This window comes from Papio anubis, chromosome 1 (assembly GCF_008728515.1).
Source record: "Papio anubis isolate 15944 chromosome 1, Panubis1.0, whole genome shotgun sequence".
In the NCBI taxonomy this organism is placed as follows: Eukaryota; Metazoa; Chordata; class Mammalia; order Primates; family Cercopithecidae; genus Papio; species Papio anubis.
Genome location: NC_044976.1, coordinates 58,647,582 through 58,667,757, shown reverse-complemented (window position 1 = coordinate 58,667,757; position 20,176 = coordinate 58,647,582). Strand labels below are relative to the sequence as shown.

Here is a 20,176-nt window from a genome sequence, read left to right as displayed (position 1 = left end):
AAATAAATGGAAAGAAAGTAATATTTAAAAAAGAAAAAATAAACCAAACTTTCAACTTCTTGGCTTTGTCTATATGTGAGGAAATTTAGTGCATAAAGAAATAGATTTAAATGCTCTTTAGTGTGGTTAATTGGCTTTCTTTTTCTTTTTTCTTTTTTCTTTTTTCTTTTTGGTTTCTCTTGATTATTTTAAATTTTTCTTTTTGTCTTTTCCATTTAACTGCGAACACCCAAAAACTCTGTTTCAAAAATCAGGCGGTCTTGGCTGAAAAATTCTCCCAATACATAAAAAAAGGAACTTTAAATGTTCAAAAAATGGAAAGTCTTCATGGTTCCAATAAAAAGATGGATTTATTCATCTGGGCTAAAGTAAAGGACATTAACTTTCACAGATGCAGTGGTTCATCCAGAAGTTTATGCTAAACCAACCTGAAAAGTCTTTGTACATCCAAGGAAATGAAGGCTGTATGAGTATGGACTAGCAGTGTTTATTTTTTCTTTTCTTGGTAACAAATAGTGATATGGGAATCCAAAGGCTTCCAGCCAGCATTTCTCTTAGGCAAGGCTGAATGCCCATTGGCTCTGGAACAGAAGGGATTGATCATTCTGATGAGATTATACCACACTACCGAAACCCTGGCTTGCAGCTATGTTAAATATGATTCGGAAAAATGGAGGCAATAATCTCACAGCTCTTCAGCAGTGAAGTCAAATGGATGTGAACAAACATATCCACTAGGAATAATATATAACAAGATCTAAGCCATTGGGCTCTCTAAATAAACTGTCTGCATATTTGTGGAAGGGAAAAACAAATGTGGTATGTTTGGCTCAAAGAATGAGCTGGGGTTTTCTTCTTTGTCAACATTACCATTCAGTGGTGCAGGTGGACTGGAGACCCTTGTGGGTAGGGGTACTTAGCTGGCTCAAAACGGAAATAGCATACAGTAGTTTAAGCCAAGAAGGAAGGCTTGGATCCATGTAACTAATTCAAGTCACTCATAGACTGAGAGAAATTCAGAGTTAAATTGAAACCTATAGCTCTTCTCTTCAACCTTTAACCCAGTGCTGGAATAGTATGGAGTAGTTAAAGCCAAGAAGGGCAGCTTGGATCCATGTAACCAATTCAAGTCACTCATAGACTGAGAGAAATTCAAATTTGAATTGAAACCTACAGGTCATCTCTTCAACCTTTAACCCAGTGCTGGAATCCTTTTTAAGATGGCTGAAAGATGGCCATCTAGCCTCGAGATAGACCTTTTCCAGGGGCAGGGAGCTCATTATCTGTGAGTAGCTCTGAGTATAATACTTTGTGTTTATTATTATCGCCATTGCCACATGGATCATTACTATTTTAAACAGAACTGCAACAATCGCAATAATCCCCAAGGAAATACAAATCTAGGATGGCTGCAGAAGCTCATTTTCTTATTCTCTAGCTTTGCAAGAACCATCTCAACATTCCTGAGCTCTACAAAAACAGTCTGATACCAGAGGTTAAACTTGGAAAGTCCTCACTTTATAAGCAGGAAGTCATTGAGATGACCCCTCTTCCTCCTCCCTCTGTACAAAAACAGTTTTATGGGGATAGGGTTCCTGTCTATTGGAACACGTTTTGTGGTGTCCCCAGTAGTGCTGTCTGCCTGAGTCAACTCTCTATGGAAAAAGAACCCAAGGCCTGTGTGTGCTTCCTTTCCACTTGGAAGTTTTATTCTCTATAAATCCCATTTTAGTTTTATACAAAGGGAGTATGCATGTAGTACCCCTTTGCATGACAGAATCACTAACATTAATTGAGCACTTATAAAGTGTAGGCTTCAAGCTAAGCACTTGAGATTTATTATCATATTTAATCCTCCCAAGGCCCTCTGAGGGTAGACACCATACTGATCCCCCATTTTGAACAAGAGAAACCTAAGTCTCAAAGAAGATGACTTGCCATGGTGAAAACTGGGCTTTTAACCAAGGCCATGTTTTTAAACTCTGCTACATAGGTGGCCACTTCCGGTATGGTGGATAAAGAATAACCTTTGAAGTCAGCTACTCCTGGGTTCACCTCTTGCTTTTTCCCTTAGTGTCAGTGGCATTAGGTACTTTCCTAGCCCTTCGGAGTCTCAATATCCTTGTCTAATGGTAACAATATTTCTTCATAATTTTTTCATGAGGATTAAATGGGACTATGGATGTACCATGGACAGTAAGTGGGATTTTTCTTCTTGTCCACAGACTGGAAAGTAGGCCATCAAACAGAAGTAAATAAGCATTAAATTTCCAACATTATAGAGCAAGAGAAACCAAAGGGCTACCCACAACTGAGCCTCTCTTAGAGCTGAGGAAGAAGTAGGCAAACAATTCTACTACCACTGATGGTCAACTAGCTACCACCCCCCACACCCCCAGAATATAAGAAGGAAAATGATAAAGTGGAAAAGCAAACATGATAAGTCATGATGAGTTGACCTAGTGTGGGGAGGGCTGCTCATTTTTCCTCCTCATTCCAGAGGCAATGAGTGGCTCCAGGAGAATCAATGCTAAAGAATGGGAGCACCTTCAAGAAGGAGAGACTTGCATCTCATTCCCTAGTGAGACAACTGCTAATGCAGAAGATTCTTTATTTGCCCACTGTCTCTTTGAGCAAGATAAAAGAGGATTATAAGGAGAAAGTGGAGTAGAAAGTGGAAATTTCAAACAGGTTCATATCCACCACTTGATGTAGTAAGAATGGGTTAGTTTCCTGTGAATGAATAGCCCCCAGGAAAGGGGACTTGGATTGAATTACCTTGCCAGTGTCAACCAAGAGAACAACTCCACACAGGCATGGGGACCATGACTGCAAGAGGCTGAAGCATATTGCTGATGGTATTGCTGTATGTATATTTTGTGGGGGTAAAATTGAGTAAGAATGGAATATTCCAATTATGAAACTGTGCAAGAACTCATACATGACCCCTACAAAAGCAGCTTTGTGTAGAAACCTGCCACACAGAATAATTTATGTTAGCCTGAGGAGGAGCGGAAACATCCAGGAGAAGATACAACTGCAGACCCAGTTAAATGTAAATGTTTTTCCCCATTTCCCATAACCCTTTCCACCTGAGGAGGTAGAACAAGAAGGAGAGGAAGAAGAACCATCCCCCACATACACACACCTGCAATTCTCTGGAGCCATGGGTCAAGCTTGAACTGGGAGAAGGAAGAAGGTGACTAGTCAGTTTGGGGGTTAACTCTGTACCAGACTGAATTTTTAATAATTTAAAATAATTATGAAGTCATAGCACTCACTTCAGAAGTTAATACAATATGATAATGAAAGGATTTACTATGACATATCTGGTGGTAGTGATTACAAAAAAAAATTTCGTGTGTATACCCAACCAACTTTATTACTGGTTTATCCACTAATGTATGTCAAACACTGGGCAAATAATATATCTTCAATAAATGTTAGTTTTCTCTTCCCTTTATGTTATAGTATGTATTGGTTTTCTTCTCTGATTGTAACATTAATTGTAACTGTTTAGAGAAACAAGCTGGAAAAGGCAAAAACTATGAAGAGCACATTGAATATAAAGCATAGCCCTCTTCCTACCTTTAAAAGCAGCATCGAACAGCTCACTTAGCAAGATTTTCCTTATCATGAACCCATCATATCTGCTCCCTGAAATTCCCATGCACTGATCCTAGAACTGCCTTCTGGAGACACAGAGATTCAGTTTCCTTCTTTCTCCATGTGACACTCTGCTAAAAATGTAAAAAGAGATAGTTACTCTTTTTTTAACCTCTCCCTTTTTTTAACAGGTAAAACAATTCAATTTCTCTCACCATTCTTTATGGATTCTGGTTTCCAGTCGTTTCCTATTCTGGTCAATAAATGTTTGAGGATTTCTTCCTGGGCCAATGTGACTCTAAATATGATACAGAACCAAGCCAAGCACCAAACTTGACATGGGCAGATTGTTACCACCTTCATTTGAACACTGTTCTTAAATTTGACATTAAGTACAGCCAAAGAACACAAAGACACCAATTTGTCAGCCTGAAAATATTGCTTTAGATTATGCTGACCTAAATTCTTCCTAGGAACTTCTCAAAAAAAAAAAATCCTGGCTGCTTGATTTGGAGATTTTACCAATTCAACAGAAGACATTTTGTCAGTCTCTTGAAAGAAATAGAGATTCCTGATGTCTAGGCATAAAAAAGAATTGTTTCAGAAATAGGTGCTAGGAGATTTAGAAGCTCTTTTTTCTCCATTCATTCATTCATTTGTTGTAGATAAGAAGGATACATTCCACAGCTTACAGTTGATAAGAAGTATAGTTAAGGTTCTTTTCAAAGCCCTGACCATGCCCATCACAGGCACAAATCATCATTACCATGCTCATCATCCTCTCCACGGTAATCCCCACTGTCACTATCATCATCATTATTCACATTGTGAAGGGCTTGGCATGTACCAAGTCTCTTTCCATGGGGGCATTTATCACAGTTTACTTCTCAGCCTTTTGCTTATGTTAAACATTACATAATTACTACTAATAATGCACATTATTCGGAAGAGTTTACTAAGTTTCCCACAGGGACTATCTCATTTAACTCTCACAGTTGCCCAGTAAGGTAGAGACTATTGTTCTCTTACTTTACAGTTGGGAAATTTGAGGCCTAATAAGAGCTAATAAGTGGTAGAGTCAGTTTTATTCCCAATAATAAATGACATCAGAGGGTGTGCTCTTTTCCATGCTTTAGTAATTTCAAGTGAAATAAATACATGTGCTTTCAAATATAGATGGTACAAAAATATGTCAAATGCTTAAGGATGCTTCTAAGGTAAGCTGACCTGCAAATTGATTCGTTAAAATAATTGAAGGCAAAGTTGGAAGTTGAAGGAGAATGGTCCCTGCCTCAATAGTAAGCTATGATTTGTCTTCTCCAGTGGTTTCCACAAGAAGCTGCCCCTGCTGTAGCACAAGGGGAAATAATAAAACTGAGTAAAGACTTGTGTTTTATGTGACTTGTCCACTCCTGTATTTATTCAACAATCTTATTTAGAGTGGACTACAACTATGCACATGTATTAACTATCTCACCTTGGAGAGGCCATTTAGACTCTTTAAGTTTGGTTTTCCTCATCTGCAAGCTCAGTTTAATTAATAATCCCTGCCAGGATTAACCTCAGTGGTTTTTGTGACCAACAGATCAATTTACAGATGGGAAAATTTTGTCATCACTAAAAAGTTACATAATCTGATTATTTTTGTTGTTATAATCATCATTGTTACCAATATTGTTACTGTAAGAGTCCTAAAGAGAAAGTAGAGGGCAAATAAGCTCTGTACCATCAAGCCATAAGACTTTACATTTTTTTATTTTGTGCTTCTGTTTCCTCAAAATAACAATAAAATTGCGATTTACAAGCCCAACATACCTCATAAAACAACTATGGCTATTTATGAAAAATGTTTAAACGGCATTAGAATTTAAACAGATTGACAATATCTCAGTAATGCATCAATATGTGCCGGCTGTTTACTGCAACAAGCTGGTTTCTTCAACACCATGCTCAGCCCTGGTCATACTCTTTATATCTAGAAAGGCCTAACTTCCCTTAAAAAATATGTTGGTTTGGACATTCTGGGAAATGTGTCCCACTTGCAGAGAGTGACTTAAAATGATAAAAGCTGTCATTTACTGAGCACTAATTATATATACCTAATAACAATTCCAATACTATCCTGTGAACTTGTTACTATCTTATTCTTCTCACAAGAGGCTGCCATTTAAAATAAGAAATGGAAGGCAAGACTGTAATGTTTATTTAATATTCACTAGGTTCCAGGAATGTAAAATATATATATATGATATAATAGATATTATACATCTATTATATATATACAAAATATTTTATTTAATACTCGTAATATGTCTATGAAAGAAGATACCTTCATCTTAAATGTATGGATATTTTCCATTAGAGAAATTAAGTGACTTGCCTATTTTGTCCTTCACTCAGCTAGTAAGTGGCTCAGTTTAGAGTCAATCTCAGAGCAGTGTAGGGCAGAGGCCATGCTCATTCCACCACAGTGCCCAATTGGTAGTCACATTATGAACTGGCTAGTTCAGATTCTGCAGTGTACTCACTGTGTCCTTGAGGCCTCTCAAATTGTCCCAAGATGGAAGAGCAAGAGACAGTTGTGGAAAAAGTCTCCTACACAGGTGTTCTGAGCCTAATTGTGCTTCTTCCCAAATTTATATGTTGAATTCCTAACCCCCAATACTTCAGAAGGTGACTGTTTCTGGAGGCAGTGACTTAAAAGATGTAATTAAGGTTAAATAAGGCCATATGGGTGGGCCCTAATTCAATCTGACTTGTGTCCTTATTGGAAGAGAAATTTGAACACAAAGAGATACCAAAGATGCTAGTGCAGATAAAAGACCATGTGAAGACAGTGAGAAGACAGCCCCTTGCAACTGAGGAGGGAGGCCTCAGAAAAATCCTACCCTGATGACATAATGATCTCAAACACCTAGCTCTAGAATTGTAAGGAAATACATTTTTGTTGTTGAAGTCACACAGTCTGTGGTATCTTGTTACACCAGCTCTGGAAAACGAATACAGGTGAGAAAATGAGAGCAAACATGAGAAGACCATGAGTGAGAAGGCTAGTCAGCAAGAGAAGGCCATTCAGACACCCTCTGCCCTGCTAAATTCTCCTCAGAGATCATCACCCTGTCCTAGGTTTCATTCAGACCCTCAAGCATGAGTTTCTTGCTAAGATCAATTTTTTAACATATAAGAATGATAAAAAATTCCCAAGCCATCGGAATACCCCTGCCCTCTCCTACTCTGACTCCTAAGAAAGAAAGCCCCCAGTCATAATGAGGAATAGAGTTGGAGTGGGGAAGGGGTGATATGAGGGGAGGGCACTCAATGAAACTGAGAGAAAGTAAATCAATATGCATTTGAACAAACAAAAGATATGGAGATGCCAGGATGTCATCTTTCCAGAGAAGAGAGCGTCAGGCTTGAGAAGAGCACAAGGAGGAGAGTAAATGATGAGCCACTGCCTTGGACTCTGAGACCTGGGCACCACTGACGTGTAAAGCAGATCTTTCAGAACTTTCATTGCATGTTGTGTACGGTATACACATCACCACTGAATTTTAAAGAAAACTTCAATAAATTTCTACAATATTTCTTTAATAAGATATGTTTCATTTATATGCATTACTTTGCTTTAAATGAACTAAAGGCAATCCAGCATATTTAAATTATACACAAGTATAATGATGGAAACGAAGTTCTGTGTTTTTAATTGGGGAATAAGTCTTCCATCTTGGTTGTCTTTTCTTTCTATCATTGTATTGAAATGCCTAGGTTGTGTGTAAACTCTGTGAGGTAAAGGGACAGCATTTACTTTGAATCATCTAAGTATCCAGGCACCTAAATTCTACCCAAATGTACCTACTGGTTTCCCACTTAATTTATTCTACATCTAATTGTTGAGAACCTACAATGCTAGGCATTATTTTCTATATAACAGATATAAGATAAAAGTGTTTTCTGCCCTCATGCAGCTTACAGTCTAGACTAGATGGAAGATGTGGAGGGGGAACAGTTCCCCCCAATAAACATTCTTTGAAGAGAAAGAAGTTGGAATTTCTACAATATCATATACTGAGTATCTAATTTAATTGTCTCTTAAAATTGCTATGATATAGGTACTTAGTATGCCACTTATACAATAAAAATGTTGAAACTCAAAACCATCAGGTAATTTGTTAAAGATCACACACTAGTAGGAGGTAGGCTAGGTCTAGTGTTCATTGGCAGTGTTCTTAAAAATACACCAATCTCTCTTCCTTGAGGGCAAGGCCTTTGTCTTATACCTTTTGAGATTCCTATTATGCTACTAAAAAATGACCCACTAAAAGATAAGTTTAATTATTTGGGGCTGAATAACATCTTCGCTAATAAATTATTGAAATTTCCTAGGAATTAGTCCATCTTTCCAGGATTTCTCTTCTCTACCTGCATTAACTTTCTGGGTTTCATCAAGTTTCATCACTTTAAACACATGATACCTACTGAATTTTTGACTCTAGTCATAACTGAATTCTGGACTTACATACCTAACTTCCTACTTGGAGCCTCCCTGGGATGGTTAATAGACATCTCCAACCTAACATGTTGAAAGAGAGTTCTTGATTTTCTGCGTTAAGCCAGAATTACCCCCTTCCCACCCTGTTCCCCACCTTAATATACTCAGTTGTTGTATTAGTCAGGTTCTCTAGAGGTACAGAACTAATGGAATATACATGTATGTGAATATACATATATATATATATATATATATATGAGTTTATTAAAGTACTGTCTCACATGATCACAAGGCCATCTGCAGGATGAGGAGCAAGGAGAGCCAGTCCACGTTCCAAAACTGGAGAACTTGGAGTCCGATGTTCAAGGGCAGGAAGCATCCAGCACAGGAGAAAGATGCAGGCTGGGAAGCCAGGCCAGTTTCTCTTTTTACATTTTTTTTCCTGCTTATATTCTAGCCATGATGGCAGCTGATTAGATTGTGCCCACCCAGTGTAAAGGTGGGTCTGCCTTTCCCAGCCCACTGACTCAAATATTAATCTCCTTTGGCAACACCCTCACAGACACACCTAGGATCAATACTTTGTATTCTTCAATCCAATCAAGTTGACACCCAGTATTAAGCATCACAAGTCCACCCCTTGTCAACTTGAACTCATACACATCTCCTGAGATCATACATAATCTTCAAGTAAAGACAATAATCAGGTCATAATTATGCCTAACATAATACAACTCTTCTTCATACAACCAGAAGCGCACTAACCCAAACACTATTACATAAAGTTAACAATGCTTAAATGCTGATGTGAAGTCAATAAATCTTATATCACATGATAAAGAAAAAGGAAATAAAATGAAGATATTTTCTTAGTACAAGTGTACACATGCACAAACATGTATAACAAAAGGGGGAAATACTCATGACAACTACAGTCCTCGTTTCTGCAGCTGGTCACGTGGCCATGGCTGGTATTGATGAATACCTTCTTGTACTACCCATTCTGTATTCCCTTTGCCTCAGCAAACACCTTAGCAGGTCATAGCTTTTTTCTTGGTGGAGAGACCCAAACCTTCATTCCTGAAGGGTCTGGGTTATTTGTAGTCCTGCCTGTATTGGGCTGCTGTAGTTTCCCATTGACCTTAATCACAGGACATGGTAATACTAAGAGACACCACAATGGGTCTCCTGTATTCCATGCATGCTCTTTCTTACCTCCATTATGGAGTAGTAGACTGACTTCATCTTGATAGTCTGGGTCAATACCCCAGACAACAGTGTAACTCCCTTCTTAGGCTGTTGACTTAAAGACAGGAGGAGCCCAAAGTGTCCAGGTGGCAATCTAAACTTCCAGGTTAATGGAACAGTTGTTGTGTCTCCTAGTGGCAGTGTTCCTCCCTCCGAAACTAAGACCTCTAGGCTGGCAGAATGTAATGTCCCAAGAACAGAAAGCAAACATTTTGCTAGTGCATCACTGGGGGTGATCCACTTCCACTTCTATCCCTTGATTCCTGGACCTGTGAATCCTGGCTATGGGAGAAACAGTGTCATATATTGGATGCTGATTAAGAGCATACATGGCCTCCTGGAGAACTTTGCCCCAGCCCTGCAAAGTATTGTCACCAAGTTGGTATTGTAATTGTGACTTCAAAAGGCCATTCCACCGTTCTATCAATCCAGCTGCTTCAGGATGATGGGGAACATGGTAACACCAGTAAACTCCATGAGCATGAGCCCACTGCCACGCTTCTTTAGCTGTAAAGTGAGTGCCTTGGTCAGAGGCCATGTTGTGTGGAACACCATGACAGTGGATAAGGCATTCCATGAGTCCACAGATGGTAGTCTTGGCAGAAGCATTGCGTGCAGGATAGGAAAACCCATATCCTGAGTAAGTGTCTATTCCATTGAGGACAAACCTCTTCCCTTTCCATGATGGAAGAGGTCCAATATAATCAAACTGCCACTAGGTAGCTGGCTGATCACCCCAAAGAATGGTGCCATATCAAGAGCTCAATGTTGGTCCCTGCTGCTGGCAAATTGGGCACTCAGCAGTGGCCATAGCCAGGCCAGCCTTGGTGAGTGGAAGTCCATGTTGCTGAGCCCATGCATAACCTCCGTCCCTGCTACCATGAGCACTTTTTTCATGGGCCCATTGGGCAATGACAGGGGTGGCTGGGAAAAGAGCCTGAGTGTTGTCCACATAACAGGCCATTCTATCCATTTGATTATTAAAATCCTCCTCTGCTGAGGTCACCCGTTGGTGAGCACTCACATGGGATACAAATATCTTCACAGTTTTTGACCACTCAGAGAGGTTCATCGACGTATCTCTTCCCCAAATTTCTTTGTCACCAATTTGCCAATCATGCTTCTTCCAAGTCCCTGACCAGCCACACCACTGGCTACAGCCCATGAATCAGTATATAATTGCACATCTGGCCCTTTCTCCTTTCACGCAAAGTATACAATCAGATACACTACTTTAAGTTCTACCCACTGGGAAGATTTCCCCTCACTGTTGTCTTTCAGGGATGTTCTAGAAAGAGGCTGTAGTGCTGCAGCTGTCCACTTCTGGTGGTGCCTACATATTGTGCGGAACCACCTGTGAACCAGGCCCTAGTCTTCTATTCCTCTGTCAACTGATAATAGGGAACTCCCCATGAGGCCATCTGTGTAGGCTTAGGAAGAGAAGGCAAGGTGGCAGGAGTGGAGACCATGGGCATTTGAGCCACTTCCTCATATAAATTACTTGTGCCTTCAGGACCTGCTTGAGCCTGATCACGTATATACCACTTCCATTTGATGAGGGAATGCTGCTGTGCATGACCCACTTTATGGCTAGATGGGTCAGAAAGCACCCAGTTCATTATATGCAGTTCAGTCACAGGTGGATTGATGACCCATAGTCAAACATTTAGTTTCCACCAAAGCCCTGTAACAGGCCAAAAGCTGCCCCCCATACTGTTCTCGTGGTAGTAAACAAGTCTCATGAGATCTGATGATTTTATCAGGAGTTTCCACTTTTGCATCTCTCTCATTTTCTTTTGCCACCACTATGTAAAACGTGCCTTTCGCCTCCTGCCATGATTCTGAAGCGTTTCCAGCCGTGTGGAACTATAAGTCCAATTAAACCTCTTTTTCTTCCTAGTCTCTGGTATGTCTTTATCAGCAGCATGAAAATGAACTAATACAGTTGTTCAAACCAAAACCTTGTCATCATCAGCTTCTCTTTCTCTTTCACACTTCATACCCAGTGTATTAGCAAATCTTTTAGGCTCCCCATTCAAAATGCATCTTAAATGCTAACACTTCTCACCATTCACCCCTACTTCCACCTTCAGTATAAGCCAGTCTGTCTCCCTCTCTCTTCTGGATAGCAGCAGTTGGCTCTTTTTTAAAAAAAATAATTGTTAAAAGTTTTATTTTTAATTGGCAAATGATAATTACATCCATTTAGGGGGTGCAATGTGATGTTATGAGGTATGCTTACTTGCCTGCCTACATCTGCTGTCACCTTCCCAAGGTTTATTCTCCACTCTCCACTAGAGTGCTCCTTTTAGCACAAAAGTCAAACCATGCCCCTCTCCTGCTCAGAATATTCCTATGGCTTTTCCTGTAATAAGTAGGTATAGTGATTCCCTAACCTCTGGCTTCCTGTTGAACCTCACCTCCTACCACTGTCTCCTTCATCCCTTCTGCTCTTGCTGCATTGAACTCCATGCTGTTCTCAGAACACACTGAAGTGCTGTCATATCAGAGCCTTTATCCTTGCCCCTATCTCATAACCAGTCCCTAAATTTTCACAATGGCTCCATTAAGGTTTCTGTTAAACATCATGTCCTCAGAAACTATATATACTTCCCTGTATGTATATGCATACACTATAGTAGGAGCATAATAAATGAATATATGAAGTGCATTAGAATCAGAAAATGTATGTAATAACCAAAACTGGATAAAACTGGAGCTGATTCTGTTGCTTCAAGAGCTGTTCTCTCTCTGCACTGTTATGTGAATGTTCATAATTACTCCTTTGCTAGCTTCATCACTATAGATAAGGCTCAGAAGCTGGCAAGGAGACCATATGAAACCTTACATCATCACTGTCTACAGCCAGGAAAGTAATGGCTCATGTTGCCCAGGATCCATTTGCTTTTCCCATTTGTCTTTAGTTACAAAGTTGGCAGCCATGGGAGCATCGAGAACCTTGTTATGCTCTGGAACGAAACTGATTCTAGATGTGAGGTCAGAAGAAGGATGTGCTGTTTGGAAAGGAAAAGTTTCTTGGACAAAGTGCCAAAGTCAGACAGAGCTGGACCATGTGCTGTTGTGAGATGTCAAAGGAGCATGCTCTTGCCTGTATCCTTCTCTCCCTCTGTAGAAGCTGAGCAACACAGAATCAAAGTCACCTTCATGCATTTGGACAAGATCCCAGCCTAACCAGCTGCATGAGAAAAGCGGTTTTGCTGTCAGTCCTTCAGAAATGAAGTGTCGAAAAATTGGGTGTGGAATGGACACGTTTCTCCTCCATTTCCTTTGAGTTGTTGTGACATCCATTCACGGCTGGGTTGTGGTTGCGTTCTGGTCACAATTCATTTACTATCAGTTTACAGGTTTACAGTTCACAGTTTGCAAGGCAATATAATTTACTCCTGGTTTACAGCTTCCTTTCCTCTAAAAACAGAGGTGGGGTTAATTAAGAAGTGTACCCAAAGGCATTTTTTACATGTAAGAATTATTGAGCTTCAGTTTGAGTGTAGTCTTTGGGACCAGAGAGTCCTGAGTTTGAATGACTGCCTCAGCACTTAAGAGCCAGGGGACTTGGGCTTGTCACATCTCTTGCCTGACGTCTGCTACTCATCTCTAACACCGGGTGATCTTGAGGTCTTAATGAGGAAGCACATGCAGGATTCCTGACAAACTATTTACATACATTAAATCTTAAATAAGCATTATTTCTATATCGATTTGAAAATTTTTTCCTATCACCTACTATGGGCCAGGCATGTTTGGGAGCTAAAGATACAGAAATAAACAAGACAAAGCCTCTGTCTCACAGACCTTTAAATTCTAGTATGGAAGACAGACAATAAGCAAGAAAATATAGCAAGAAAATAAACAAGAAAATAAGCAAGAAAAAAATAACTTCAGATTATATACATTAGTTGTCAGTCTCCCTTTTGCCTAAGACCCTGAGTCTTATGCTAAAATGAAGGTACCTCTGTTTACATATGCATGCACAAATATACACGCATACACAGAGAACATGCTTCCCATCATACTCTTATTACTTCCTCATAGATAGAACTCAGTAGTATTGTGTGTTCCTTTATTCTTTAATTCAGACAATCACCTTTTATTCTTTAATTCAAACAGTCATTTTGAGGACATACTATGTGCTAGATACAGCATTGGATGTTGGAATTTAAAGGTAATAAGAAATGTCCTTCACGTCAATTGGCTCATGATTTTGTGGTAGAGACAAACCACTAAATATACAATTACAATTCCACACGTTGCTTGTTCTGTGGAATGTTCTAGTACTCTGGCGATCTAGAATGTTTAGAGAAAGGTAAAGAATATCTCATGTGGCCCAACAGAGGCCTCCCCAAGAGGGTGAAATTTTGTTTTGGTAACTCAGACCAAACACCTAAATAAGAATTTTCTAGGAACAGAGAATCATTTGTGCAAATAAATAACATAAACAATAGTGTGATATGACTGACCATTAGAGAGCTTCTATTCAATTCAACATATTCTGCTCCAATTAATGTGCTGTCAATAGGAAATAAGAGCAAGGAACAGAGGAGTATAAAAGGCCAATGAATAGAGTGAAGATTATAACATGTCGGTGTTACAATATAAGGTAGCAAGAAAAAAGAAAAAAAAAAAGGAACAGGCCTCCAGCAGAATGTAAGATGAGAATGAAAAATTTGATGAAATAGTGGACGTGGGGTCTGAAGTGAGAACTTTCAGGACAGCAAGACTAACTCCTACAAGTTTTTAGTGGGAAACTTTGAGAAATTCCAGAAATTTCCAGTAATTTGTTATGACTAGAAGGAACTCCTCATACTTCAAAACTCAAATACCACTGTTGAAAGGAGGCTTTCCCTGAGCCTCCAGACAAGCTCAGTATCTTCCTCTATTCCCAGCTAGAAAGTGCATTCTGTGAGGATCAAGCCTCTGCTTCTGTTCAATAATGCTGTCTGTTGTCTCTCACTGTGCCTGGCACAGAATAGCCCTCAATAAATACTGACCAAAAGAATAACTGGGGCTGGGTGCAATGGCACACGCCTGTAATCCCAGCACTTTGGGAGGCCAAGGTGGGCTCGTTGCTTAAGCTCAGGAGCTCAAGACCAGCCTGGGCAACATAGTGAGACCTTGTATCTACAAAACATAAACAAAAGATTACCTGGGTGCGGTGGCATGAGCTGGTAGTCTCAGCTACTTGGGAGGCCAAGGTGGGAGGATCACCTGAACCTGGGAGGTTGAAGCTGCAGTGAGCTGAGATTGTGTCACTGCACTCCAGCCTGGGCAACAGAGTGAGACCCTGTCTCAAAAAAAAAAAAAATTCTGATAATAAATAGACTAATATTTCACACTAAGAATTTGAAATTCAAAGTCTGTGGTCTCCAAACTTTTGTTTTATCACTTACCCTAGTGAATAAATGTTTTTAAGAACTCACTCCCCATATATGCTTATTTGTGCATATTTAGAATTGCATGTTTTGCCCTAATAGATTATTTACGTTATAAAACATGTAAAAAAAAATTGGAGGGTGGCCCCTCCAATAGCAAGAAAGAAAACCTGGAGAAGTGGAGATTAAGATGAAAATCAAGAAAGTTCTGGGGTTTTACCTTTAACATCTTCACTAATGAGATGTGCAACAATGGGAAAATCACTCCCCTCTCTGGGCTGTAGTTTCTCCATCTGTAAAATAAAAAGTAATAGCAGATGATCTCTAAGGGCACTTGCAGCTCTGACATTTTATGGTTTCTATAAGGTATTCAGAAATTATTCTTGAGCTGCCTTTGTCAAAAAGCAATAAAATTTAATATAATATTTTAAAATCCACTATTCAAATACTAATGGACTTAAATGACAAGGGTGTTAAGAAGAACTAAATGAAAAGCTTGGGCTTTCTGACCTAATCAATCAACATAAATGGATGGCAGAAAAGAGTACAGAGGATGGAGTACTGAATATTATCAAGAAAATTGACTTTTGAATTAAAGAGTCAAGCAGTAAGAATTTACCAGTTGTGAAAGGTTCAATGTTAAGGATCATGTGGCACCAGCTTGAGGAAGGACAGGACGAAGACTCACATGGGGCAGACAGTGATGAAAACGAAGGGGGAACAGATTCAGTAATGGAGGACAATAAACTGGGGATGTTCTGTGATATGAGAGGCAGAGTCTACAGACAGTAGCCATGATCCAAAAATGCACACCACTATGGGGCTGTGCAGACAGAAAGGAGCCAGCTGTTGGAATAGGAAGACTTCCAAAGATGGTTAGATCTGTCTTGCTGAACTCTTTCTTCATCTGTTGGCTACTTTAAATGAATTACTGAACACATGGTAATGATTTTAAATGTTTACTTTATTAAAAAAACCTAACGTACATAGAGATAAATGTAATACGTATATTTATACAAATATAAATTCTGGACCATTCATTAATGTACTTGCCTATTTTAGCATTAATATGATGATGTGCAGTATTTTAATGGCAGCAGCTTTGAAGCATTTTATTGGTTAGGAATTGCATTCTTCTTTATGTAACCTAGTAACAGAAAACTAACAATAGTAGTTTAATGAAATAAGAAGTTTATCATTGTCATGTAAGAGGAAGCTGAGAGTTACAGTCCAGGGCTGATGTGGCCCTTGTTGACATTAGGAACAGAGGTTTTCTAACATTTTTCTCAAATATCCTTAGTGTGGGTTTCATCCTCATGTCATTACTTCATGGTTGAAAAATGATTGCTTCATTTCCAGCAATAATTCTGTTCCAGGCAAGAGCAGAAGGATAGGCTGTAATGTTACCTAAAAGTGTAGAAGCCACTTTGGAACTAGCCAATGAGTAAAGACCGGAAGAATTTTGATGTGCATGCTAGTAAAATCCTAGGTTGCTATGAATAAGGGATAATTCTTCTGGTAAGGGCTCAAAAGTAGAGAAAATCTATAGAGAAAGCCTCAGTCTTCTTAAAGAATATCCAAGTGAACATGAACAATTTCTTCATGGGAGAAATATAGATGGTAAAGGAACATTCTGATGAGGTCTCAGATGAAGATGAGGAACACATTATTGGAAACTGGGGGAAAGGCCATCGTTGTTATAAAATGGTAAAGAATGTGATTGAATTGCATTTGTGTCCTAGTGTTTTATGGAATGTAGAACTTTTGAGTGATGAAATAGAATACTTAGCTGAAGAAATTCCTAAGCAAAGTATTGAAGGTGCTGAATGGCTTCTCCTGAATGCTTATAGTAAAATGTGAGAGGAGATAAACAATTTGAAGATGGAATCTTTAATCTATCTATCTATCTATCTATCTATCTATCTATCTATCTATCTATCTATCTATCTATCTATGGTGGTGTCTTGCTCTGTCGTCCAGGCTGGAGTGCAATGGTGTGATCTCAGCTCACTGCAACCTTTGCCTCCTGGGTTTGAGCGATTCTCCTGCCTCAGCCTCCTGAGTAGCTGGGACTACAGGCATGCGCCACCACATCTGGGTAATTTTTGTATTTTTAGTAGAGACAGGGTTTCACCATGTTGGCCAGGCTGATTTCAAACTCCTGACCTCAAGTGACCTGCCCGCCTCAGCCTCCCAAAGTGCTGGGATTATAGGCGTGAGCCACTGTGCCCAGCTCAACTCATCAGGGTTATAAAAAATAAGAAGTGTTTGAGAGAGAACACCAAGGGTGTGTACCATTTGATAAGGAGATTGGTGTCGATCAGCAAGGTGCTTATTCATCAAGATAACGGAAAAATCATACTGAAGGCATTTCAGAATCTTTAATTCTCTCTCTTTCATCACGGACCTTGGGGGAATAATGATTTCTAAGGAGGCCAAGACATTGGTGCTTGCTGTCTGGTGCTTCCTCAAAGCTTTTAGCCCGGAGTCTTGGGGGCTCAATTCCTAATCAGCTAAGCTGAGGAGGCCGAATGTTTAACTCAGTAAGCATGGAGGGCAGAGCATCAAGTCAAAGCAAATTATTCCCCATCCTTAAAGTTTTAGACTTACTTGAGACTCATAATCCCTTTTATTTCTATATTTCCATTTTGAAATGGGAATGTCATTCCTATACCTATGGCACTATAGTATTTTGGAAGCACAAAACATGTTTGATTTCACAGGTTCACAGCTGGAGAGCAATTTGCCTTAGAACGAATTGTACTGTGAAACTCACTCATTTTGATTTAGATATTTAGATGAGACTCTGGACATTAGACTAATAAAATGATGATGAACTGAATTAAGATTTTGGAGTCGTAGGGATGGAATACATGCATTTTGCATGTAAGAAGGACATGAATTTTGGAGGGCCAAGGTGAAATACTACAGTCTGCATGTTTGTGGATCCCTAAAATTTATATATTGAAATCTTAACCCCCAAGATGATGGTGAGGTGTGGAGGTGATTAGGTCACAAGGGAAGAGCCCTCAAAAATGGAATTAATGTCTTTATAAAAGAGAACCAGAGAGCTCATTCTTCTCTTCTACCATGTGAGGACACAGTAAGAAGGCACCATCCATGAACAAGCAAACAGGCCCTAAATAGACCCTGAACTTGCCAAAGGTTTGATCTTGGACTTCCTAGCTTCTGGGATTGTGAGAAAAAAATTCTGTTTATTATATACTACCCAATTTATGATATTTTGTTATAGCAACGCCAAAAAATTAAGACAGTGTTTGTCTTAGAAGTAAGGTTATTTTAAGATTTCTTGTCATTTCAAGTTTGTCCCTTTTTATGCCAATGTTGGTAATTTTTAATTTTACTTTTATTTCAGCTTTATTGAGGTATAATTTAAATGCAACAAATTATAATTATTTTAAGTTTACAGGTTAACAAGATATGACATGAAAAAAAACCTCTATGTAACCACTTGCCCATCAAGATACATAACATTTACACCATTCCAAAAAGTGTCTTCAAGATATTTTTCGGTAAATGTCTTCACTTTCAGCCCTAGATAACCACTATTTTGCTTTTTGGCCCTTTAGTTTTGCTTATTTTAAAATTTCATATAAATGGAAGCACGCTGTATTTTCTCTGTATTCTAATCAGTATAATATCTTAGAGAATCATGTTTTGAAGAATCATTCTGTTTTGGAAAAATCATTTATGCTGTTGCATGAGTCAGTAGTGTGTCCTATTTAATTAAGGAGTAATAACTCAATGTATAAATAGACCACAATTATTTTTATCCATTCACCTGGTGATGGTATTTGGGATAGTTTCAATTTTGAGCTATTATGTACAAAACTACAACGAACATTTGTGTACAAGTATTTCATGCACAAAATATTGTGATTTCTGTTTAGAAACTAATTAGTGCTAGAATTACTGGGACAAGCAGTAGTGTATGGTTAACTTTATTTAAAAACTACTGACATTTTCCCAAAGTGGATAAAGTATTTTATACTCTCAATAGAAATCCATGAACATTCCAGATGCTCTCACTTTTTGGCAAGACTTAGTTTTTGTCATTCCTTTTAATTTTGGCCATTTTAGTGAATGTGTAGTGATATCTTCTTGTGCATTTAACTTACATTTCCCTGATAACTAATGACCTTGAGCATCTTACATGTTTCCATTGGCCACCATTTTCTTTTGTAATGTATCTGTTTAGACCTTCTGCCCATTTTTGAATTGAGCTATTTGTCTTTTGATCATTAATTTGTAGGAGATCTTTTTCTGTTATTGATACAAGGTCCTTGTCAATATGATTTGTAAATATTTTTTCTGGTCTGCAGCTTAACATTCCTTTTTCTTTTTTAAAAAATCCTTTGTCACAAAATTTAGAATGATATGCAACATTTCATTTTCTTAATGATAGCTTTCTAAGATCAAAACTTTAAGTTTTTATTAAGTCCAACTTATTATTCTTTTTTTAAATAGATAATTATTTTTATGTCTAAGAGATGTTTGTCTAGCCTAATGTCACAATGAAACCAACCATACTGGTCTTTGTGCTTCTTGAAAAATTGCTTATCTTACTCTCAGCTTTGGGTACTGCAACTGCTATTCAATATGCCTGAATTATGCAATATTTTTTCCCCAGATTTTTGCTTTCAATCAATCAGAGTTCAACTCAATCAGTTTTCTGATCAATATCACCTTCTCAGAAAAACTCTATTCCTCCCAAGTTATTCTACTGTTTTTCTATGTCCACTTCTAACAGTTCTATGGTTTAATTCTTAAAGGTGTGTTGATGATCTACTTTGCATTAATGTTTTTATACGATATGAGGTTAGCATCTAAATTCATCTTTTTTGCATGTGGCAATCCAAACATCTCAGGATTGTTTGCTGAAAATATAAAAGTACCCTGTCATTTTTGTCAAATATTAATTAACCTCAAATGTAAGAGTATAGTTCTGAACTCTAAATTGTGTTCCATCGATATGTATGTCTAATCATACTTTGGTATCACACTCTCTTAATTATTGTAGCTTTGTAGTATTTTGTAATTGCAAAATGTGAGTCCCTCAACCTTGTTTATTGTTATTGTTATTCTGAGTCATTTCAATTTTTATATAAATTTTAGAATCAGCTTGTCAATTGCTGTTAAAAAAAAAGCCAGAATTTTTCTAGAAATTTCACTGAGTCTGTAGATAAATTTGAGAATTACTATCTTAACAATATTGAGCCTGTCAATCCATGAACATGGAATATCTCTCATTTTATAGAGCTCTTTAATTTTTCTCAGTAATGCTTTGTAGTTTACAGTGTACAAGCTTGACACAACTTCTTAAAACTGTATTTCCAGTACTTGGTTTTTGGCGATACCATTGTGAATGAAATTGTTTTTAATTTCATTTTTGGATAATTATTGCCAGTATATAGAAACACAA

The 20,176-nt window shown here is 38.3% G+C and overlaps 1 long non-coding RNA gene across 1 annotated transcript in view; it reads left to right on the top strand.

Moving 5' to 3' along the window:
• Positions 1-20,176, top strand: part of LOC103885603 — a 49,678-nt gene that overhangs the window by 19,260 nt on the left and 10,242 nt on the right. The gene's annotated exons all lie outside the window — the stretch shown is intronic.